The 26,157-nt window shown below is 36.1% G+C and overlaps 1 protein-coding gene across 3 annotated transcripts in view; it reads left to right on the top strand.

Annotated features, from left to right (window-relative positions):
- Positions 1-26,157, top strand: part of LOC140323816 (dynein axonemal heavy chain 3-like) — a 182,402-nt gene that overhangs the window by 15,113 nt on the left and 141,132 nt on the right. For all 3 annotated transcript variants that reach the window (XM_072401191.1, XM_072401192.1, XM_072401193.1), the window contains exon 2: positions 23,346-23,437. The gene's annotated coding sequence lies outside the window, so the exon portion shown is untranslated. The remainder of the gene's footprint in view (positions 1-23,345; positions 23,438-26,157) is intronic.

Raw genomic sequence — 26,157 nt, forward strand, 5'->3', positions numbered from 1 at the left:
TGTTATTTTATTTTCTCAGAAAAGGTTTCTTTCAACACTTTTTGAAACTATGGCAAGTAGTAAAAGAAGCTTTCTAATTGTTATTATTATTATTAATAAACTGTATTTATATAGTGACAACATATTATGCAGATTATACCTAAATATTGAAAGGAGGCATGTTTGTTCAGCTTTTATTAGCTGTGTGTTCTCTAGAATGATCTCTACAGATTTTACTTTATATCTGAACAGATAATTGATAAGTGATATGAGAATGGACTTTGTACAGCGCTGCGTAATATGTTGGCGCTATATAAATACTGTGTAATAATAATAAAAAAAATAATAATTTGTTATTTGAGAACAAACATAATGTAAGGTAAAATAATTATCATATATTAACAGACAACAGTAAAAATACAACATAGATTTCCTCCAGATATGTTGCAAATGGAAGCAAAAGGTTGTTTGTTCATATGCTCACTCGGGTTATATAGAAAATAATATAAAGCACTTTTTCTAACGAACTGTAATTCAACAAACTCATCATGTACTATTTTAGTATTTATTATGCTTCCTTTTTGGGCACTAGTATCTGTTTGGGAACCATATGTCCTAATAAATGTCCATATTTTGTCCATATTGATAAAAGAGTTGGGGAGGTCCATGCAATTATCTTCAGGAAGAAAGGAGAATTTATGGATAAAATACTTGGAGCTTTTGCAGGGAAACCCAGTAAAGGTAAACATTGTTGTGGAAGTTTGGGCAGATAATACGATGGGTAACTTGTAATGTTACCAATGTTTTTTGAATACAGCAAAGTTCACGGTACAGGATGGACCACGATATATCAGCAAACACCACTGACTTGGTGATCTGATCATGGAATTAGCTTTCTATGTTGGTAGTTTCATCAGTTCCAAAGTAACAGTGTATAAGTAGTTTTATATGTTCTATTTAAACTCAGTAGAAATGTTGTGCTATAGTATTATACTATGGACACTGTAGAATTACAATAAAACTGTTTAACTGGCAAATAATTATTGTAGAAAGCTTGAGGATAACTGTTTCTTATAGCAAATTATAGTTTATTACATCTGCAGGCAACTTGTTTGGAAGATTTAGAAGTTTCTCATTTCACAGCTTTGCAACAACTTTAATAAATATAGCAACTTGCCAAACCTAAAACTAACAATTAACGTTAGTCGAATAGTACGTTACAACCTTCAAGCAGAAACTTTTTACAGCAATTGATTTATTATCACCAATCTGCTTCTCTAAAGTACACATAAAGACAAAATGTAAAATTAAACATTAAAAATAAAACATTAGGAGCAGGCATTTTTTTATTGTAGAAAGGACAGGCAATAGATAAATATGCATGTTCCCAATAAGTACACTTATTTCTTCTCACTCTGGAACCAGCAATACTTTATTTATCCGGTCTTCTTCCAGGTTCAGATTTTTGGCCCTCTTGATTGGCCAGGCTGGAAAGATGGAACATTCCCAACAGAATAATTTATCGATGGCAACCGGGGGGCATCCCAGGATACCTTGCATTGCACAGTGCTGCAAATGCGCATTTCAGAAAAGATTGTGAATACTCAGATGAGTTTGTTTATTGCAGAAGAGATATTGCTTGTCCCTTCTGTAATAAACAACCTACTATCTCTCATTTTTTATTTTAAATGTACACTTCCATATGAAGCGTTGTAAAATAGAAAGTAATGCAGATTTAGGTAACTAGTGTTTATTATTTTAGCTACTGATTTTGTGCCAAACATTTCTGTTCATTCAGCCAGTAAGGCATGCAAAAGGCTTCCTGGAAAATGGTAACAATTCTAATATATTACAATATTAATTATATTATGTATTTAATACATTAATCATATATCTAATTTCCACACCAATGTCACCATGTAGGCTGTGCAGCTACCATTCGATTATGGGATTTTATGTTGACACAGCCTAACTCATAGGTAAAGCATTGCAACCCTCTTAGCCCTGCTTGGTACAGAGGGAGCAAGCACAAAGGTCTATGGGAGATGTCGGTTTTGCACCACTGCACAACTGCATAGAATGTGCATATGTAAGTAAAAAACTTTGTGAGTTTGCTTTACTGATTTTGCCCTAAATGTGGCCAAATTGTGCGAGATCTAGTACTATAATGCAATATCTTTTCATATCGTGAGATGTGTTTCCCAGTATCAGTATGCCTAGACTCTTAATCACTAAGCTTAGCCATGTGAGTTTCTGGAGAGCTCAGGCCACAGGTTCCATATATCCTGAGACAGTACAAATATTTATAGCAGACACACTCCAATAAATAAAACGTAAATAAATTAAAGAAGGCAAAAAATTACACTCCCATAGAAACACAGCTAATGTATTTGAAATGTTTGAAATACTAGTTTTTTAAATTCAGGTTTGTCTTGACTTTTATCCACTATTCTATTTAAGATAAAATGTAACAAATGAAGACCCTGTTTAACAACAAATGTTCAAACATTGAAGCAGCATTTTAGGTATTACAGATTCTAATGTTTCAATAGGTTTTTAACAAGTATTTCAATTGCTTAAAGATAACACAAGGCTAACCCAAAGCCTAGAAACCAAACTAAAAAGACAACTTTCCAGGGGTACATCATTCTGAAATCTAAATGATCTTCAGTTGTATTTTCACTCATGGCCTTTTTCTGCTGTCAGTAGGTTGTGGAGGAGAACACTTTATAACATCAGGTCAACAGCAGGGAAGAATCATATAAATAAAAATCAAAAGCGGAACAACAACAAAACAAGAGCTGCAGAAAAAAAGCTAGGGGGAATACTTAAAATGTGCTGTACCAAAGAACAGCAAATATAATAAGATAAAAAGATGAACACCTAAAGTGCTGCTGTGCAAATAAAGCAGGCATAACAAAACAGTCATACATACAGACACGTGTTGTAATGCGCCTGGGCACACAAACCACTACCGACTCCAGATATCCTTGAATAAGGTTTATTCAGAATGGTACAGCACAGCAAGGGTTAAGTCCAATCAAGCAAGGTACAGAAGGATAAGGCAAAAGCAGGTCAGTAACAATCCGAGGTCAGGGCAGGCAGCAGGCAGAATGGTCAATAACAATCCGAGGTCAGGGCTGGCAGAGTTCAATCAGAGTTAGGTTCAGACCCGGTCACTGAGGAGATGACAAGCAGAAGTTTTAAACACACAAAGACACACCCAAGCACACTGTGGTAACAGAGGCTATAGCGGGCAATGGACAGGCTCTCCTTAAATAGCCAGGATGACCAATCACCTTGCGCCACCTGGCACTGTCTGATGGGAGACTGAGTAAATCCCCTGCAGCTGATTGGCCGCAGGGAATTCAAACTAACTATGTCCCGCCCTGGGGCGAAGCAGCCGAGTGCCACGCCCTCGGGGGGTACAAGAGGGACGCATGGTAACACGCGCACCTCTTCCCACAGTACCCCTAGGACGTGCACTACTTTGCACTTGCACAGTGCTGGGAGCAGGAACCACATTCAAAGGGATGCAAGGGCTGCTGCCTGGCTGATCCGTAATTAGTCCAGGGCGGATCCCTCCGCCTGCAGAGACAGACAAGCTGTGAGCAGAGGAGCAGCCTTGGTTATGCTGCTTGCTACTGAGGGGTCTCCCTCTGTGGCTGGGAACCCCAGGGACACCGCAGGCTCGCAGGGCGGGTAAGTTCCTTACATGTGTACAGGGAAAGCATTAAAAATAGGACAAATAATGTACAAATTATTCTGAAATCCACACAACTTTATAATAACACAAAACCAGATAGAGCTTAATGGACTTAACACTAAAAGTATAAGAAATAAATGCTCTCTCTATATAAATTTTTATGACCTTGGTCTATTAGGTCTCTCATCTGTTTGAAAAATGGAAAGAACAAAAATAAATCAAAAAAAGAATCAAATAAAAGTCATGTGAAAAAAGTACACCTGCCTTCAATTTAAGTTTTTTTTTGTATCAGGACATCATCCAATCATCTAGTGCTTTACAGGTTCTAAAATTATTTTACTTAGACCTAACTAGCATAACTATGTGTAAAAAAGCTAGGAACAACCCACAGTTTATTGGCTTGTAAAACCTTTAGCAGGACTAACTTAAAGTGATCATTTTTGTATTACTTTATCAGTAATATCTATCATCGTGGAAGAATGTAGGCTCCTTTTTCTCTTCAACATTGCTTCAGTTCATTTAGGTCTGTGGGTATTTGTGTATAAACAGGTTTCACCACAGCATTTTGATTGGGTTGAGGTCTGGACTTTGGTTAGGCCATTGCAATACCTTTATTCCTTTCTTTTTAGTCTTGTCTTCTTGATGTAGATCTGAGATGTAGCTTTATTTTTTTTTTTTTGCAACTTCTCTAAGGAGCTGAACCTTAGTATCAGGTCGCTGCAGTGTCCACTCCTGAGAAAATTGGCAACTGTCTTGAATGTTTTTCACTTGTGAATAATTCTTCTCACTTTGGAATGATGTACTTAAGAATTGTTCAGAATGGTCTTATAACCCCTCCTAGATTGGTGGGCAGCAAAAATTGCTTCTTTGCTGATGTCTTTACTCCTGGGCATTGTGTTAACATGCACCAAAATACTACAGACTGGCAACCTGCCAAAACTACTGCTTTTATAGCTATGGTCACAAGTAACCCTAGGGGTTGTGCTGTACATTCTGCTTCACATACAGCCTAGCCCTTATACCAGTAATATTGGATAACATACACAATTTTTTTAAACCTTGATACAAGGCATTAGAGTGGTGTAACACAACCGATTATCTTTTATAACTTGTTCAGACTGGTGAAAAGGTTGTAGTGCATTTACCGTTTCTACATGGCATGAACCACTTTCTCCTGGGAGAGACTCCTGGGAGAGACTACATGGTATCGTCTCCCTGTGACAACTTCATTGGGAATAAATGGCTGTCAAATGTGCAGACACTGGTTCTTTAAAAACCTGCACTGCAGTTTTAGTGTTCGAGAGGCTGACAGGTTACCAGCCGCGGAAAGAGGCCATTTAAAATAGTATAATTCATGGATTTACCTGTTTTCCTTTTTGCTAGATGAAAATACATGGTACAGTTTCACATCTAAATATAGAGTTGATGTACATAGTTCAATGTTCTTTAGAAAAACACTGCATTGTATGTAGAAGACATACAAATGAGTAAGTTGAATAAAGTATTTGTAACAAATTCTAGGAACTGGCCCCATCTCTGACACTGTTATATCCTTGAGACCCTATTTAATATGCAGTAACAGCACTTATGTTCATTCATTATTAATGTGTTCTATTGGACCGGCCTCCCAATATGTCACTGATATATTTATTATCGCTCACATTATGTAATTTAATTCATGGAACGAGTCATCCAGCCATTACCACTGCCCCGGAAAAATTCCCTCCTGTAGATTAGAGTGGATTTCTTTTTAATCTGACTGATTTTGAAAATATCAACATGAAAATTAGCTCTGCATTGAGATAGACATCAAATTAAATAGCTAATTTTGATGAAACTGCACTGGATAAATTGGGCTTTTTTACAACACTTGTGCAATGGGTACCATGTCTTTAACGTAATATCACAGTCCTTCAGAGCCTGGCGTTTATGAAAGAAGTAAAGTTCAAACCCTTGGCAAGAAGCCAGAATCCAGTTTGCTAAGGTTAGACCATTACAATCCAACTTTTTTCGCTTCTCTTTGATTTGGTATAAAAAACATTTAAAATGTTTTGTTATTTCTTTTTAGAAAAGCACAACCCCCCACAAAAAGTAACTAATTGATCTGCTTTCTGTGTGTGCAGCACTTTTATTAGGGCCTAGTCCTCACTGTGGGCTACACAAAAACCTCCTACCCTCATGGTATAGAAAAGAAAAGGGTGGATGTGTTCTGTAGCTCAAACCACTACTTTTTTCTAGGGAGACAACATTCTTCCTCCATAGATACAGTATGGTGAGTAAATGTTGTCACTTTTACACGAGAAGAAGGATATTGGCGTAGTGAAAATAAGAAGTAGGGTATTGGCATAGTTCACAAGGTGAAAATAAGGGGAGAAATGGCTAAAACTGAAACATCTACCAAACCGAGGTACTTATAAGCTGTAAAATATTACATTTTTATGCTTAGGTAACCTTTTACACATTGGTATTTTGCAGTTTTATTGAGAATGGCCTTTTATGTTTTCACATTTTACGTAGGTTACAGCAACAACAAACAGACCTTTAAAAATTTGGACTAACAGATAAGTAACAAATGATCTCTGCTATAGTGACTACTACTAACATTAGAAGACACAGCTAACAGAAAAAGAAAATATGTTATAACCAAAAGCTGGTATTGTTTTACTGTTTTAAATGCTGAAAATTGCAAAAAGGATTTCTATGGGCTCCTGAACTTTGTATGTTACTACTCTTATTTGCAATGCTGTATTAGATATGCCCAAGGGACCACAAACTTTTAACTCTTACACTTAGCCAGCAAGCTCCAACAGGTTATCAGATGCTAGCACATATGCTTGGATACCTCCGCACATCTCCCTGAACAGTCGGAATCATTCATGCAGAAGGGCGACAAAATAGAGGGCATTACCAAGTAAATAACATCTGTTCTGGAAACAATAGGCAGAAACCTGTCATAAATGGATGAGAGAACTTGCTGTTGACATGATATTTGTTGCCAAAAAATATTAAATTCTAGGAAAAGGTTAATATTTGAAGGATTTGATGCTGGGATTCAATTTTTGGTGGATTCTGTTTTTTTTTCAATAATTAATTGTCCACATTTGTCACAAATAATGAAGGTAGACTCGCCTCTGCTATTGATTTATGTATATAGCTGTTGTCCGAATGATTTTTTTGCCATTTTTAGCATTCTATTATTGTAGACTATTGCCAAAAATACACATTTTTTGTAGAGGAATCAGTCAAAAATGTATACCTTGTCTCCATTGAAGTAATATGGCCTGTTGACAAGGTAAAAACTAAGTTTAAAAGAATTAATCTGTATACAACTTGATGTAAACAGCCTTTCTCAACCAGGGTTCCATGGAATCCTAGTGTCCCTTCACAAATTGCTAGGGGTATTTACAATCAGCAGTTGGGTATTCTTCCCATTTGTTACCAATGTAAGAAGAATTTTTACCTTTGATCAATGATGACCAGTGCAAGGACGCTTTCTCCAAACAACTACCAATATATGTGACTCATCTCATTGACCACCAAATTAAGGGGACATTCTTAAATTGATACCTAAAATAAATATAAATATATTATGTTGTATCCCTACTCTTTTTATTCTTATGTTTTAACTTGCTGTTCTTGCTAAAGTACCCTGAGCTGTAGATACACTAAATATTAGCAGGGGTCCCCTAAAATATAAAGTTATTGGTACTGCTTACCATTACTATAGCTACATCCACAGAAAGGTGCATTTGCATGAACTCAAACCTTAGATATAAGAAGAAATAAAAGAATAAGTAATGTGGCATAAAAAGTACATTTGACAAGGCTTCTAACATAGACCTTCTCAACTTTTTAACATGAAGTACCCTTTGAAATAACCTTTAGGTCTCTGGGAGCCCCTGCTAATCATTAATAAATCTACAGATCATCCTCATGAGCAGGATGTGATTTAAAAGAATTTATGAATATATTTAAATACAGGGCTACTTTACTAAACAAAAATGTTTTCAGTAATATAAATCAGTAAAATCAAACAAATAATATAAAAAATTGGGTGGTAAAGAAGCACATAGATTGGAAAATGTACAGTTACAAAATCACATTAGTTGTCAGGGAATAAAACGCCCCTTATGTTGGTGTAGTACCTCTTTAAATATGTGGTCAGTGAAATCTTCTCTTACATTGGTGGTCAGCAGAGAAAACTGCCTTAGAATGAAGGTCAGAGAATAAGGGTCCTTTTCATTAATTATTATTACACAGTATTTATATAGCGCCAACATATTATACTGCATATTAAAAAATCCTAAAATATCATTATCTGTCCCTCAAATGCGCTTAGAATCTACTATGTCCCTACCATATTCATATGTCTTTTTATACAGTCCAACAATCAATATTTTTGGGGGAAGCAAATTATCCAAACTGCATGTTTTTGGGATATGGGAGGAAAACCCACACAAACACAGGAAGAATCTGCAACTTCCATGTAGATAGTGTCCTGGCCACAATTCAAACCTGAGGCCTAGCGGCGCAAACCCCTGAGCCAGTGTATTGCCCATTGTTATGTTTTCCTTGCTAGGGAGCAGGGCCTCTTTACACTGGTGGTCATTGGGAAGAATGTCCCTTACATGATTGGTCAGTAAGAAGGATGCCCCTTGGTAGTTAGTGGGAGGAATGCTCCTTTGTATTATTGATTAGTGAAAATAATGCTTCCTGCATCTGCAAAATGTCCCTTTATAGGTAGCTAAAAATATAATTGGGGTTTGTGGTTATTGCTTTGAGAGGCAGAAATTGCCCATTCCTCATTAGCGAATTCGCACCAACCCTAGTTTTACAATGAATCCGCAAAATCTGCTCTAACCCTTTGTCAATCTAACTAAAAGTAAAAATTTTTTGGATGGACCTGGACTTCTAAACACAGGCAAACTTTAAAATTAAAAGTATGCATATGTTGCATACTTTTAATTTTGCATAGTATTGAATTGTATGCACATAATTGATTTATGTGCATACAATTCAATACTATTTAATATATTTGGCTAGCTTTAACTGAAATATCCCTTTATGTGTTGTTTGCTAGCTGAGTGCACCCAACTATGTTGTATAATGAGCATTTTCATATTGGGAAAGACCTCAAATAGTTGCATAACTACAATAGAGTAGGGTCCTGGAGCTGGTCAGGGAAGAGTTGGGAGGGTTCCCTGACCACCTGATCCATGTCTGGGTTCTTGTTACCTGTGCAGGCTGAGTAAAGGTGCAACAGGTCTAAATATCAGTATGTAGCTGGAGAGGAAACGGATCTTCACAATTGTTGCCAAGGAAAATGTCCCAAGGCTGTAAGTTGCCCTATTATTACTTTTGAACTTTTTCATACATTTGTTTGTCTAGGGCAGAGAGGGGCTGTGAAATATGCTAGCCAGGAATGTCTATTTTACTGTTTGCTTTTCTGTGTGACTTACAAATTATATATATATATATATATATATATATTTATAATTTATTTTTTAGTTTTTTGCATGTGTTTAGCTTTAGTCATATACAACTCTACTTCATTGATTCCTTGTTAGTTGCAAATTGTCTAAGCATTGGAATGAATGTTTTAATGCCTAAACTAAGTCTTTAATCTGATACGCCTATAACTTTGTTAGTTCATGCTAATAAAACACAATACTTCTGGGGCAATAGTTGCTTGAACTCATATATCTAACAATATCTACCTGGCAAAGATGACAGCTACTTTGCTGATACATTATTGTTCCTCTTTGTTTACTGGATTAAACATTAATCCATTAATTGGACTATTTGCCTTGAAAGCCAGCATCGTATGTTTTCCTGATTCTTTTACTAGAGAGAAATGTTTATAACAATGCCCTTTTTGTGTCACTGTACATATATTTACGTGCAGTTAAGGTATGCCCACAAAGAGAAAATATAATAGAGATTAGGTTTACCTGTTTGCTTTGAAAGTTAGCTGTGCAATGTAAATGACATGGCAACAATGTAGTGCATTGGTTAGCATTACAAACTATGCTTTCAGCACTGGTATTTATGGAATGGAATGGAATTTATTCACATGAAGTTTGCTGTGCTGTTTCTGCAGGATTTGTTCCTTCTTTTCAAAAGAGCCTAGGAGACTGATTGATTGTCTTTTAACTGGCCCCAAAGCATTAGGGGTTGTTTGTATGCCTGTGAAAGATTTTTTTTTGTAGCAAGGACTGATGTAGGAATAAAGTATTCTCCATAATGTATGCTTAATATAATGCATTAAAAAACACATCATTCAATGGTAATAAATACATTTGAGTAATGAAAAACTATAGATGTGGGAACTGGCGGTGCTTTGAAGACTGCACCAGGCGGTCATCTCTATCTTTTTTTTTTTAATTCTGTTTTGGTTTTGTTTTTTGCGTTACCTTTTCAAAATAACAAAGCCAGGTTACATTTTTTCTTTTTTAAATGAACTGGTAACTGAAAATGTTACATCCTGACCTTTAAATCATTATACTTATTGCTGTAGTGTTCTAATATTCCACTCAATAACATTTTCAAATCATTTGGAAAATTATTTAAAATGTCCAATTAAAACACTTTGATCAAAAGTAATAAAATATAAACTACTGAAAATATTCAGTGATTCATTGGCCATTAATTAGTTTGATTGGCTGTTCTAACTTACAAAAATCCTGTGATCTTTACTTTTATTAAATTATCATTGAAAGTACTTTCTGTAAAGATATACCACCTTGGGTGGCTATGAAAAAATTCAGCACGGGACATCTTTAGCTGGTCCCTTGATGAACTGGATACCAAGAAAGGCTCTGCTACATACTGTACATCCCTGTACAGTGCTGCATAATACGTTGGCACTGTTTAATAATATTAATGATAACATACACAAGCTCAATATACTTCTCTAATTGTTCATTCTAAATGTCGGAATAGTGATTTTTTGCAGGAGTCATGTATCTCAGGAATAGCCAACAGGCTTTTTTGTGATTGCAGCTTTGTTATGTATTTATAAAAATAACTAAGCAAATCAAATATTACAAAACACATTTTAATAACTCATAAACTATCACACATGAAAAGGTTATATGATTTATTTATTACCTATCCCTTAAAGCTGTTTTTCTCAACCAGGGTTCCTCCAGAGGTTGATAGGGATTCACTGAGCAATGAGCAATTTGTGACTCTCAGGTCAGTTTAATGGATACCAATACTCTTTTTGCAGGGTTCCCTAATGTTCAAAAAAATTTAAGAAGCACTGCCTTATAGCTTGATTCTAGTGCCATGTATTAAGAGGGTTCAGGAGCAAACTGTGTATTGCAATTTATTTCTTTTTTATCTGCATACAAAGCACACTATCTGGCTTTTGACACATCAATGTTTTTATTACATGCCTTTAATTAGCTTGGTTTACAATAAGAAAAAAAAATAATACTTATACTGCTATGCATTGTAAAATGGATACAATTGTAAAAATAAATATGAACTTTTAACGATACTCAAAACTCCCATAAATATAGATTTAACTGAGCAAACCTTGCTGTTTATTGAAGGATATTGCTATCTATAAATTGTGCTGTAATGGATTTGTAAAGAGGCCACACCTTGTCAAAATACTGCACTGTTATGGTTGAGCAAGCTCCTGTGTAACAAATAACTGTGTTTAAATTGGGTTGTTAGGTTTACTGCCCAGTAGTTTGCTGCTCAGTTGTTTGCAGTACGTGCATTCAGTTGATGGAGTTTAGAACAGAACTCTAGTGCCTTTGTTCCACAGGCTTCAGTCAAAACTTTAGTGGAGATGCATACATCCCGTGAATCGAACAAGGTATGTTTTTTTTTATTTAGGGTGCATATGATTTTTTTTTTTTTTTTGTAAAAATATACATAAAACATGAGAAACTTAAGATGTTATATTTTGTCTGAAAGAAAGGGCCTATGTTCAAGCTTGCAGTATTAATTGCTTGTTAAACAGTAGAAGATGTCAGCTGAATCCTTTCATTGGTGAGATGCTGGGACAGTTCTCACAATCTGTAAACTGCTTAGTAAATCTGTTGACAGTTTATATTTAAATGTAGGAGGGCATCTTTTAATTTCTTTTTCCAACATATAAGGATTTTATCAGAATTCTATATGTCACTATAAATCTTGCCAGTTTCCACTTGGAGTCACATCTCATGTATGAATGATCTTCTATGACATTAACAGAACCCATTTGACTTTTTGCTTTTTACTGTGCAACTTTTGCATTTAAGTAATTTCTGTTTTGCATTTATTTGACATTCAAAATCTAACATTCTTACAGTTCTGCATAAACTGTATCATATCCCCTGCCACTGATGAGAATTTGGGTATCAAAGGCCAATGCGAAGCACCTCATTTATATGATAATTACATATAAGCAATGGCTAGTGATTCACGATTCAAGTCATTTGGTCCTTTGGGACTTGTATGTTTACCAGACAGCAAGTATGTGATTATGTCGTGCTAATTAGTTTCCAGGTGACTGGAAAAATGAGCCCACATTCAATAATTGTATACTCGATAGGTCCATTTCCTAGTAACAAAGTTAATTCTAATTGAATAACTAATCCTCATTGAGCCAAATGAATGTGATTATGTATAAAACACTTCTTTTTCCATGGTTACAAAAATTGTTAACCCTTTTATGAGAAAGTATCTCCATTTTTTTTTTTGTGACCTGCTGTCAATTGTCTTTGTGTATGTCACTCCTTTATGAGCATGGTTCAGATATTCTATAAGTGTGGCATGTATATATGACATGGGTATATGTAACATGTCCTTTACATTACATGGCCACAACATTGCAGAATAGTAATTTGTAAGAATGTGACTTATGTCTGAAACAGTATATGTATATTTAGACCATGTGACCCCATTTTGATGTGATCTTTGTTGGAATTCACAATTGATATGGGTGTTATCTAATTAGATTTTCTTCAAAATGAATGTGAAATTATTGGAAGGGGCAAGTAAGCATTGTAGATGGCAAACATGCCCGGAGTCAAGCCATATTTCAGAAGTGCAATTATCATTATTACCTTGTATTTATATAGCACCAACATATTACACAGCTTTTTACAAAGTCAGTAGTCATGTCACTAACTGTCCCTCAAAGGGGCCCACAATCCAATGTCCATACCATAATCAAATGTCATTTACAAAGTCCAATGACACTTTTATCAGTGAAGCTGGGTGATCCAGCAAACCTGGAATGGATTTCCTAAAAGTCATTAGCTATTTGTTAGCAAATGTTTTCATTTCTGGACCAGATCCTTTCTAGCTTTGCTGGATCACCAAAGTTCACTGCTGAAAGTCTATCCTCTCTAGCCTTGGAGAGCTTTAAAAAATGAGGGCCATTGTTCTCCATATACTGAAATACTAAAACATTGCATAATATATATTTGTATTTTATCCAAGAATGGAGTGGACTGTAATCTACTACAAAACCAGTCCATGTGATCAATTTCCAGTCTTGCAAGTGAATAATGGCTGTAGGAAGGATTTACTTATAATATATTTGCTGTCTGTGTTATCTGTCAAACTATTAGGTACAACTAACAAAAACATTGCAACAGCTAGGGTTAGTGTACCCTGGCATTAGACTTACAAATAGCTCATACATTGTGTACCTAGTTCCCCAGTGTCCTGACACCATAAGTTTTAAATTTCACAGTTTCAGCATTGCAGTGAAATTACAGGCCTTAGATTCCATGGCTTAACTGTCAGGCCTCACAAATTGCCACCAGAATGTCAGAAAAATACTGCAGCATCTCACACACAAGGGAATCTCCCTCTTAGCTCTTTTGTGTTATCTGTGTCCCTTACACTCAGTACAGTACATACTCCTGACCCCTGCACTACTTTAATCCTTACAGTCCTTCTTTAAAGTAGGTTTAGACACAATGTTTGTTCTTTGTACATATCCTGTATGCCAAAAAGAATATTTAATCATTGATTTTCATTTTTAACATTGACAGTTGTGTTGTTTCCATATGCTTTTGACACTCTTGCCCATGGCACAATAATGAAAGCATATTGTGTGGGTGCAAGAACTATTGCATATGTGTGCTCAGCTGTGAGTAGGCTCACTTCTCCAAGGGTGCCCTAGTTCGTTGTCGGTTCTCTGCAAGGCCTCTGGTTGTCATTCTGGGCTAGACCCATGTAGCTGTCTCCTAGCTTGAGACCATTCTGTAAGTTTCAGCTTCCAACGATCATGGTATTATTATTAAGTTTAAAGAAATACATTTGTAAAGTGTTGGTACCCATAAATAAGCTTTCTAACACAAGAAAACATGAGAGAAAGGTGCATGCATGATATGCTGAAACACAGCTTACTGTGGGTGGGCTCTCTTCCATAGTTTGCGTCTTCCCATTACTGACTGCCTCTCGAACTCTTATACTTCCGCTTTTCCCTCCTTAGTGCATGTTCCCCCGCTTTCTCTCCTTTCCTCTTACCTGCCTGTCACCCATGTCCTTGTTGCATTCCTGGTATAGAGTCTGCCTCCAGACTTTCCTATCCTGAATTTTGTCTTAGCCCTTAGGTCCGCAATTATTGCCTTACCTCCTGCCCAGGACTGTGTCATAGCCCTATTGACCTTTTTTCTAACAGAACACAATCGATGGACACTTGGGGGAGACACCCTGAGTGTTTTGCTTCCAGTTCATTATCCTCTTACCTCTTGTATTTTTTATTACCTCCCTTGACTTTTTAAGTCTCTGGTCTATTCTTGTGTTACAGCAATTGTTCCAAAAAATCCAGCACCTGGTTGCTGTTCTGCCATTATTACCTTCTAAATCACTGACCTTGAATAGGTATCAGCTTAGATGTTCAGTAATTTTATCTGCAGGATTGATTCAGGTGTGTGATTGACACTACTCAAACCAAAAATTGTCTTTACTTCCAGGAAATTAGTATTCTTTACCAGGAGCAATGGTAGCCTACATCCCCTCTCAGTGATATACAACAGGTAAAGTGGACCTGTTTAATGTGGTTCAGACATCAACACAGTTGTGACATCTGGTCATGAAATGGTTTAACTAAGGACAAAGTTTTTTTGTTTTAATTGAAATAAAAAGTTGAAGGGCACGGTTTTATTGCTTTCTATATCTCTATTAGGGTTACGCATTTTCACCAGTACAGGAATAAAGAAAAAAATCCTTCAATGGGGACACTTGTTCCCATGACAACAGTGTAAAAGGGGATTTCCCTAAGATTAGAAAGATGATATGAGCTGAAAAGTAAGGAATTTCTCTAAGATTCCAATAGGGTGAGGAAAAACACCTCATGAAAAACCGTTGTGTAAACTGAGCCATACTCCACTACTCACTATACAAAACGAGAAAAAAAAAAGTTAAAAATAACTTTAAGTGAAATGAAATACAAGACAACAATAAATGCAATTTAACATTGCTCCATACAAGCTATTTACAAACTCACTCAAAGCAAAAACACCCGTGTACCCTTCCCGTAAAAAACAAGTAATGTCAAGTTCCCTGTTTTTATTCAGTACATTAGATGTCCAAGCTTTTCTTAATAATACTAGGTGTGACAAACAGCCTTTGAGGGCAAGGAGACAATGCAAGGACAATGCAAGCAGAGCAAAAAGACCCCAAAACCCAATGCTGTTTGAAGATTATTTGCACAATAGAATGTCACCACTTGATTGTACCTAATGCAGCAATCCTAAAAATCCAGACCTGCTCTATTTTTGGTAATCACAGTGTACTTTAGTGTGTTATCCCGCAGCGCAGCACCGTGTGTTGGAAAAGTTGCATTGGGGGCTATTTAAAATGAATAGCACCAATGCTTGATATGCACATTACCCTGTACCACGTCATCACAATCAATCCTGCAGTGCATATTGGGAATACTCCCTTAGAATTGTCACGGCTGTCTCCACTCAAGTTTTTATCACAACAATCTTTGTTTCCTTTACAACCATGACATTTTCAAATCTAACTGTTGCAGGGACAAGAATTGAAGTGAAATATTCAGAACTTGGACCAGAAAAGACTGGTGTATTGTTCTTTGTCCACTTTATCCAAAAAATTGAGCTTGGGTTGCCAACTCAAAAATCAATCTTTTAAGCTATGCCTTAGCCCTTGTTCCTCCTTTTCCTAGACATATTCATTAAATCTATTAGTAGCAAATATAATTTAATCATTCTAGCCTAAGGGTCCGGAGGGAAATAATCCCTCTGACAAAAATATGTTAATCATGAATGGCACAAAGGAAAATCTAGGCGAGTACCCAGGCTTCCAAACTACACAATGCCCAGGTTTTCCACCTAGAGGAAGCCACAGCTGATATGTAAATGGAAGGAATTTCATTGTTAAACTCCAAAATCCTTCTGGCTCTGTTGGCCAGTAAACCTCAAGTTTCTTGTTTACTTAGATGTATCCCTGTTGCACGATTTATGCTGCACTTTTCTGCCCGGGTAAGACCAAAACCAAGAATTTTAGTATTCTTTATTTTAGTATATTTTTACCTTTTTGTCTATCCCCAGGAAAGAGCTATTTATTTAAAGATCTCTTTTTTCCTTTAAATGTAATTTGTGTGAAATTTCTCTGTATTTTTCTGTCCTATAGGCAGGAATTAAAACAAGACGTATATATGTGATAATGTATAGTTGTGTGTTTGTGTTACTATATTTATTGTATTGTCATGGTTTTTGTTCACATCTAAAATCTAACAATGGCTTCAGCATATACAGGGAAAAATGAGAATCCTTCAATTTTGTGCTGCATGTGGCTTGGGAATAATACAGCCTAGTACACACCATAATCAGCTTTTCAGATTGGCTGATCTTTTACAGATGTGCCCCTTGCCATCACCTGCGCCGCAGTAATTTATTTTGATAAAACATGGTGTGCTTGGTTGCTAAAATCTACAGAGCACAATGGCTGACTGGAGCAGACCAATTCATTGTAACTAGTCACAGTGTACAGTAAAGTAGAGCCACAATATGCCAGTCTAACAAAATTAGGATGTATGTTATTCTTTCCATGAAAGAGCCTTATAAATTCTGAGCAATCCAATAAACCTAGTGTGACTTATATTTTTCCATATAGGAAATGTGTAATAAATGTCCATTCATTTAAAGAGGGTCATAGTGTTGAGTAAATATATTACTGGTCAACAAAAGCTATAATTCATAAAAGCTAATTACATGCTTATCCTTACACATCCATCCATTTTCCAGTCTGTGTGGAATATTTTCTGCATACCAATAAATCTCTATGGTGACTGCATGTTTAGCTAGGGGTCCAGATGAGCTCTGCCGCATCCTGGATTTGTTTTTAAACCTACCCCCTAACAGTGTTCAATAATTACACAAGAAAGATTTCAGCACAGCTGTATGTAGTGACAGTTACTGCTTTAGATAAGGTCAGAACATCACCTGAGCTATTTGGAAAGTGTAGTGCTATTCCCTGAAGTCCTTTACTGACTGTGCACAGATATGACAGTATCTATGGCAGAGATCACTGTACTTTAACAAAATGGAAACCAAATCACATGAGTAATGGGGAGACACACAAAGTGTAAAAAGGTTTAATGGTGTTTGGTATTATAACTGAGCACTAACAAAACATTAAATAGGGGACCCTGTGCTGGTTTTCTTGTATGGGCCATTTAAAGCTGAACATTTTCCACATCCCACTGCAAGTGTTAACTGTTTATTTAGCTGGGGCTGATATGAAAGAGATAAATGTATTCTAATCCTTTCTCCAGAATGCTACCTACTCTTTATGTGATCACTCAATCAAAGTAGTTTCACTAGTCTGATGTCCTGCCACACAATGCAGAATGCCAAGGGCCCATACACATTTTAATTTCTAGTTTTCTGGGTGGCAACGAAAAGTGGCGCAGTGAGCACCTGCTTTTCCCTCCTGTCCAGACCAGGCCCTATGCCCTCTTTTACTGATAAGTGGGTTCCATATTTGAGGGATAGGGCTTTTTTCACATATCCTGCAAAAATAGATGATGTTTTCTGGGGCAGGAGTTCATTTGGAATCTGGAAACCCCTTTAAAAAGAGCCCACAGATAGCTAGACATTCACCCAGAGGAATAAGTACAATTTAGACATAAACACCATGAAAAAACACCTTATTTCAATAAAATCACATAACACATTTAAAAATGTTTTTTCTTTATGTCCCTAGAAGTAAGTCCATGGTCATGAGAACTGATGATATAATCTCATTGCATTATGGCCACTACTGATGATAAACGACACAGGTAATCTTATGTGGTGTCAATGACCAAATTTGTTCATCGATGTCACCTGAGATTCCCAACTTTTTTACTTACACAAAGGAGATCTTTCATTATTAAGCCATGCAGCGCAATATTTATGTTTGTTCCACCATATCTAAAAAAAAGTTTGATGGCTCTGATGAACAGTAAACTCAATGTAAGCTCAAACCAGAAGCTTATTGCTGGAAAACAAATAAGCAAAATATATATGAGATACATGCACAGGACAATTATGTAAACTATGAAACTCTGTGGCTACAAGAAGATAAAGGTGGCCTTAGGTCATTACTTTTGTGTATTTACTGTAGCTATGGAAGGCATGACAAGAGAGCAAAGAATGCTTTTGTGTTTATACAAATGTGTGTCTGTGAAATAAAATGACACTTTCCTCTTGTGCCATCCTAATTGTTCTGTAATAACACAAGCTTTAAAGGTGACCACTCGCGGGCTGACATAAAAGTAAGGGGACTGCAGTTAAGAAAAATATAAGAATGGGGGATGAGAAAAGGGAACAGAGACAACAAAGACTGTCATTTAGGCAATAATGGAAGCATAGACATATCAGAACGTGATTCCTGCTGTTCTTCTGTTGTATGTGTCCAGATAATCTTGCCGAGAGGTACAGTCAAAAAGGTCACTATTCTCTGTAAGAACTGGGAAACAATGGTTTCAGAGCAATAACAAAGTTTTACTATCACACAGTGTTCTTAGCATTTGCTTTACAAGAGCATGCTTTGCTAAGACAGTCAGTCCTATTTCAGATGACAAATGGGGAAAAAATGAATGCTGCATATAATAGAGACTGCTGTTTTGTGAACAATGACCTTAACTTACATCTTGCTTGATCTTAACTGGTGACTTTTTATCATATGTGTGCTTTTTTTTTCTTTACATTCAGCTCATTTTTTTTCTATCAGTATCTGCTAAAAAAAATACACAGGAAAATCAGACACCATGTGATCAGACGGATGGGAGATGCAGCTCCTCTAACATTGTGTCTGGAGTCAGTATATGCTGCTTTCTTGAAAGGCGTTTTATTAAACTAAACTTTTTTTCTTTTCTGGAAAGCTTAAAATACACACCACCCAACATAAAAAATGACTGGTGGCATATATCAATGTTAAAGTATTAGACAATGTTAAAGATACCAGGCATTTGTCTGTCCCCTCCTTCTGTATGATGATATGTGATGTTACTAAATGATATCTCTATAATTTTCACATATACTGTTATTGTTTGTTCTATATTCTTGAAAACTGAAATACAAAATGTTAAAAAAAGATATCTGACATAAGACAACATTTGCCCTATACATTTTTGGAAGCTTAATTTTGCTATGAACCTGATTAACTGTTAATATTGGCAATCAGTAATTTCACAGATGGGGGGGGGTTAAAAAAAGCTGGGTGTAATCTTAGGCTACAGGCACCAAAAATAATAATTGCAAAATGTATATTTACAAACATTTTTTTACTGGATTTTGTTAAATTTTATTTTAACATTTCTACACTTTTAGATTTATGTAAATTTATTCTTAGATATTGCCAAATATCCAAATTATTTTTTCCCATGTTGATTACCCTTTAACAATCAAACCTTCTTTCTAGTTCTCCTTCCTAATCATCAATATTTTGCATACCTGAAAGTCTATAGGTTTAAAGTTGTAGGTAATGTAACAAAATTTGAAGGATTACCCACATGACCAAATGAGGAAGAAAAGATACAGGGGTTCTTAGAAGCTGACAGCCTTTATCGGTTTTGATAAAGTGCCAAGTGGTATGAAGAGTCTGCAGCAGGTGTTGAGACAGGCAGGTACTGAGCACCTGCTGGGAATCTGATGGGAGACACATCAAAGATATAAGGATTGTAAGCCACTAGGTGGGGACCTAGAGTGGTAAATTCCAAAGATCCGCTTGTTCCTTCCTAAATGATCATAGGCAGAAGAACTGAGTCTAGCCAAAATGCAAAGTGGCACAAAACAGCTGTTGATTCCTCTACCTTCCATTCTTTATCTATTTTGATTTTTGTTGTGAGGAATCTTTATATTCTCAAACTGATTTGCTCATTAATCTCTGTAGATATGTCTTTGATTTCATATTAGGGATTTGGAGAGTAGCAATATAATTTGTTGACTTGACCCTTCATAAAAGCACATTTACTTTCGACATCAGTATTAGACAACAATTTGACTGTAAGACTATTTGACAAAGTATAAAGCACTATACCAATAATATATCAATCAACTGATAACTTTTTCCTTTTTTTATGTCAAATCTCAAAAACATTTGTCTTACCATTATCTGCTGTGTATGTGCACCACTTGTTGGATTCCATTAAAACAGGTATTTTATGCCTGTTTTAACACAACTGCAGAGCAATAGCTCCTGTATTACCATAATGCATGGCAACACACATTGCATGTGAATGACACCCAGATGTCAACAATACAAGTGCAATGCAACACACATTGGACCTGATTTAAAAAAAAACTCTCCAGGACTGGAGAGGATACACTTTCATTAGTGAACCTGATTTGTTAGCAAATGTTTTCAATTGTGGACCAGATACATTCCAGTTTTGCTGGATCACCCAGCTTCACTGATGAAAGTGTATACTCTCCAGCCTTGGAGAGCTTTTCTAAATTAGGCTCAATGGCACGACATTGTGTCCACTAAAATGCAGTCTGCCTTATTTTTTAATGATTTGTTTAGAATGTCAACCTTCTCATTTTGAATTGGCTGTTTAGCACAACATACACAATTGCCACTTAACTTGCCTTTCACCTAAACACCATCCATAGACTGAATGTATGCTTACTGCTCCTACCCTTTATACCTTATACTGTCGCTCTATAAGCTCTTTATTCTACCCCAGCCCTTCTCAACTTTTTAACATACTGGAAGCCTTGAAATATTTTTCGGGTCTTTAGGAACCTCTTCCAATAATTTTTTATCCACAATTCACAGTACATTAGCGTGGTGGTCAGTAGGAAGAATGCCTCTTATTTTGCCAACCAGTGCGAAGAATGCTATATTTACAGATAGCCAAAAAGATCATTGATGCCAATTAAAGTGACCTGAGAGGCACAATCTACTCATTTCTCATGGAACCCCCAGCAACCTCTGAAGGAACCCTGGTTGACAAACACTGTTCCACCTTTTGCACGTAATGTAAATTTGTCTGACTGCCTTCATCAACACTCCTTTTTCATATGGATTTTGGTTTTTGGAATTGATATTTACTTTTCTATCTAATCATTGTCCCACTGCCAGGTCCCTTTGTAACTTTTTCTTTGTAAATAATCAATATTATTGTTAAAATGATTTGTATAATTAAACCAAATGTTGATATTTTATAGTTGAAAATGTAATTGTTGAAAACATCTTTGGCACAATTCAAAGCATTTTTGTAAAATGAATATTAGACCTAATACTGGTTTGACATCTGAATTATTTATAGGATAAATATGTCATATCAAAAACACTACTGAAAGTGAAATATTTTAACTTGCCTTTTATGTAAAATCCAACAGGAAAACCACAAATTTTGTCTGATAATCTTTAAGTCGCATTTTGTTATACCTTGTCATTTTATGAAACTTGGAAACTTTTAAAATTACTTTAAAATTAATATCAACACAACATATGACCCATTTTGCCCTGTGGTGGATTTTATGAAGGCATAAGCAAACTACAGAGCAAAGTATTGTTTTGATTTTTAGGCATATTCTATATGCGCTACAGCTGATGGCACTGTACATGAAAGTCCCCTTTGAAAGCACTAGGGATTTAAGTGTTATAACTCTGCTGCAGTTCCAAAGAGCACATATCTTTGGTTACACACAAAGGTCAGAAAGACATAAAAGTGAATATACTATCTTTTTATAAGCAAAGTACCTTATCCAGTGAAATTCAAAAGCAAATTGCTAGGCTTAGACCTATCTAGTGAGCAGATCACCCAGAGCCTCTGCATTATTGACAATGTTTTTTCCCTAGATAAGTGTTCTCCAATATATGCAGTTCTTTTTGAAAGCTTCATAATTGTTAGAAACACCTAGAGACACAAGGCAGTCTCCTATTGTGTCCGTATACATATGTAAGAAGAATTGAATGGAAAGTGAATGTATCCAAGGAGAATTAGTCTTGGCTGGTTTTTGCAGCTTGAATCCCTATACAGTTCTGTATGAATTTTATAATCCTGCTTAGCCACTGTGTACTTCCCAGCCTTTGGTGTATATGGAGCATCTCATTCTCCAGGGTTTACATATTTCATCAACAAAGAAACATTCCCTAAATGCCTGCTCTTCAAAGTTGGATAAGTCTCATATCCCTGGATATTTACATGTCTATTCCCCTTAGCCTACACTATTTGAGTGTATCCATTCCACACTGAGCTGCTTGAAATCTGGGGTGGGGTGCTTCTCTTCCAAATTTACCAGCCAAAAATATTTTTTAATATCCTTTCATGGTGATATATCCGATCCTGGTGATTAATTAGCTGACATATAATGACTATAATTTTATCTACTTTTAAATGGGGTTAATTCGTCTTGTAGATTTTAAATTAATTGCCTGTACAAATGCCTTTTTTTTACACAGGGTAATGGTGAATGGAAATAACTATGCAGGCTTGAATGATATCTGTGGAACATCTACCTCTAGTGAAAGCATGTTTTTTGCTGTTAGACCACCTTAGTTTTTAAATGATGTCTGTGGCCCTTCTGTGGGGATTTCCCCCTTTGCTTGCATACATTTCTTTAAATAAATAGTAGTTCTGTCAATGTAAGGTGTAAAATCTTTCCAAAGTTTTTTTTTTTTTAAGTGGAATGGTAGATTGTATCTCCTGTGAAGTTTAATTGCTATTCAGGATTTTGTCAGATTTCCCCCACTTTCTGACCTAAGAACAACTTTTTACTAGGCAGAAAGTAAGAGGAAATCTCTCTGACAAAGACCTGGATGGCAGTTAAATTTCATAGGTTTTCCAATCTTTCCCTAACCAATAAAAAAAACTTTGGATAGTTTTACAATTTAAGGGTTTGTGTACATGGGTAGATTCACATCTTACGGTATTGTACAATATTGTGGTAAGCCTGAAGACATGTGGCATAGTTGGAGGCCTGTAGAAAAAAAAGATCCTCCTAAGACTTTTGCAGTGGTGATGACCACTGTTTGTCAGGGCAGATTACAATTGGCAAGTAGAGTTTGTTACATTATGAAATAATGTTTGGGGCCTATCTATAAATGTCAGTGTTACCTTTACCATTTTGCTGACCATTTAAACTATTTAGAAAGCTTTTCAGAGTAATTTCATAGATCATTCTAATTTGCAACGGAGAGGTATCTGACCATTTAAAAATAATTTTCATTTACATTACAGACAGGACGCAATGAGAAGCCAAAACTTTTACAACATGGAGCTTTTACTCGAGCAGTACCGTTCAAGGAGGAGAAATTCCACAGGCATGTGAGGTAGGAAAAAAACTCAATCGTATACCTTTATTTTTACTAGTGCTTTTCCTCATAGCTTGACTTGGCGTATTCAATTTCTTGATTTCCAGATCAAGATTGGCCAAACACTCTTGTATTCCAGTAAAACTATTCATGTGCATCATTAACCTGGTACATGAATTGTACTGTAAAATGTTCATATGAAGCTCACAACGTTGAAGTTTCAACCAGGATAAACTTTCTAGTTTGAGGTGGGGAAGGGGGGTTCAGTGGGACCTGGTACAATCTCAAAAGAAAATTTAAAGCATTTCACAGAGCTTCTTGAGGTGGGTGCATTTGGGGAGTAATGCAAGTGTGTTGTTGTGGAATGGAACTTTTTTACTTTGGGGGGGGGGGGTTACACACTTTTGCTTCTTAAAATATCTCTGCTTCTGGTACGACAAAGGTCATACAATTCCTGTACATAAGGCAAAAATGTTTGCTAATAATTATTCTTGCATAATTTCAAAATGAGTTGGTAGCATCAATATCTTCCATTTGTGAAAGGTAGCTGGAGCCAGCAGAGAAGGCCCACCTTCAGGACCACCTTCAGTTACCTCACTGCTGCCTGGGCATATCATAGAGCCCATAAGCAAGCAATTAGACCTTGCTTCATCTGTCAATGTATCTTTGGGATATAATTTATATTCATTATTAATCCATTTTAACTGTTGTTTATTTAACTGATATTACACAGTGTCTGGCATACTGACTTGGATGTTCACCAAAGCAATTTTATTCTTAAGTATATGCTGTAATCAAAATTTCCTGCAAATGGAGACTTTTTTTGTTCTTCCTGAAAGCCCTGGCTATGACTAAGTATTTCATGTCCTAAGCTGGTGTAGTGTTTCAAAACAGCGGTTTACATTTGGCAAGTTTTCCCTACTTCTAGTCAACATAAACACAATAATTATGTGTGCAATTTTAGGATGACAGGTAACACATAATAATGTATTACAGTGGAGATTTGTAGTCTTTGGGCTTACTATACCTACAGACTCTTAATGTAATAATAAAAATCAAAGTGTAAGTGCTTGAATGTGTGTCATAATAAAAAGGATAATGCTTTTTAAATAAAACTGGATTGAAAGTGGAATAGTCTTATTACGGATTATTGCAGGTTACAGAGTACCTGTAATAGAATGGATGTTGGAAAATTTCCAGATTGTCCTGGATATATTCTAATCAAACATATACATTTCAATAATGGCTCTTGGGTAAGAATCCAGCAACCAAACTGGTATAGCTTAAGTATAGAATACACAGGATAGAAGAGCTTTAATGCAGAGTTCTTCATATAATAACACACTTAAGGATAGTGTATTGCTTTGGTGCCGCTGTGATCATCAGTATACTTGTCTTTTTCTATACATCTGCTCTTTCTGGTCCTCTTCACATTGGAGCTCTATGCTACAAATCTTTTGTTCTCTTCATAGTGCAGAACAGGATGAAAGCAATAAAGCACCACCACCACTATGAAACAATTTACACAACAGTTTACAAAAGATCAGTAGAGACATTTTAGATAACAGGATGGAGTTAAAATGACTGCACAGCATAAAAAAACATGTTTGTTTTTATATTGTTTAATGAATTCTGGGTATGAACCAAACACATTTAAATTGAGGAATCCACTTGCACGAGTGGCTAACATATATGCAAAACAAATTCATCTGAAAGACTAGCTACTACCAGTGAAATTACATGCACTTTCTAAATTAATGGGCAGCATAGGGATCTTGACTGAGGTCCCAGGATGGATCTCATAGGACTGTCTGCAGCAAGTTTGTATGTTTTATTTCTGTGCTTGCTTGGGTTTCCTCCCACATTCCATTACAATATTGGTAGGGTAAATGGTTTCTGCCAAAAGTTGGCCTTAGAATATGTTAAGGATATTAGACTACAGCAGTGACGATAGATTGCAAGCTTCTATGGGACTTTATAAATACATAATAAAAGCAACTTGTTCCAGGCTTATGCAGTGGGTATGTTTGTTCATTATTAGTATCAATTACTACTTTGAAGCACATGGATCTGGAAGTGTCCCTTGAAGGTGTGTTTGGGGGAATGTCTGATTCCCTGTTTTGTGAATAGAACCCTTGGGATGATGTAGAGTCTGACAAAGAACTATAGAAAAGTAGCCAAAAATAAAAAGTGATTTATTGGGACTCTTTTTTTGTAATGTTAGGACTTACCTGACCCATCCAATCAATCAATCAACCGGGCACGCCCTTGCAAGTTTGGAAAGTTTAGTAAAAGACAGGTGTCTGTATGTAAATCTCACATTTGGAAGACCGAAAGACAGCAGTAAGTGTATGTGATCAGGCAGTTAAGAATACAACCACCGCCAGACTTTAAGTAACCTCGGTCCATCCAATTGTCTTAGCAGTGGCAGACCCATTTTTTCCATTTTGACCAGAACCTGGCTTTGTTTTAATTCTCAACAGGTTGGTAACTGATTTTTAGTTAACACATTTTACAGTTGTGTAAACTATTTGAAGCATCGACCTCTAATAGTCTAAATTACATTTTTGTCAAATAACCTTAGTAACAAATGAATGACATTATGAGGACATAGTGTTTTTCTTTATAGTTCATGTAAAAATGTGACTGTGAATGTTCAAGCTGTGCATTATTGTCTGTTAGTGTTTCTGGCTCATTCACCAAAGGGTGAGCAGAACTAAAGTAGAATTTTACCTTGT

This window comes from Pyxicephalus adspersus, chromosome 2, assembly GCF_032062135.1.
Source record: "Pyxicephalus adspersus chromosome 2, UCB_Pads_2.0, whole genome shotgun sequence".
NCBI classification, from domain to species: Eukaryota; Metazoa; Chordata; class Amphibia; order Anura; family Pyxicephalidae; genus Pyxicephalus; species Pyxicephalus adspersus.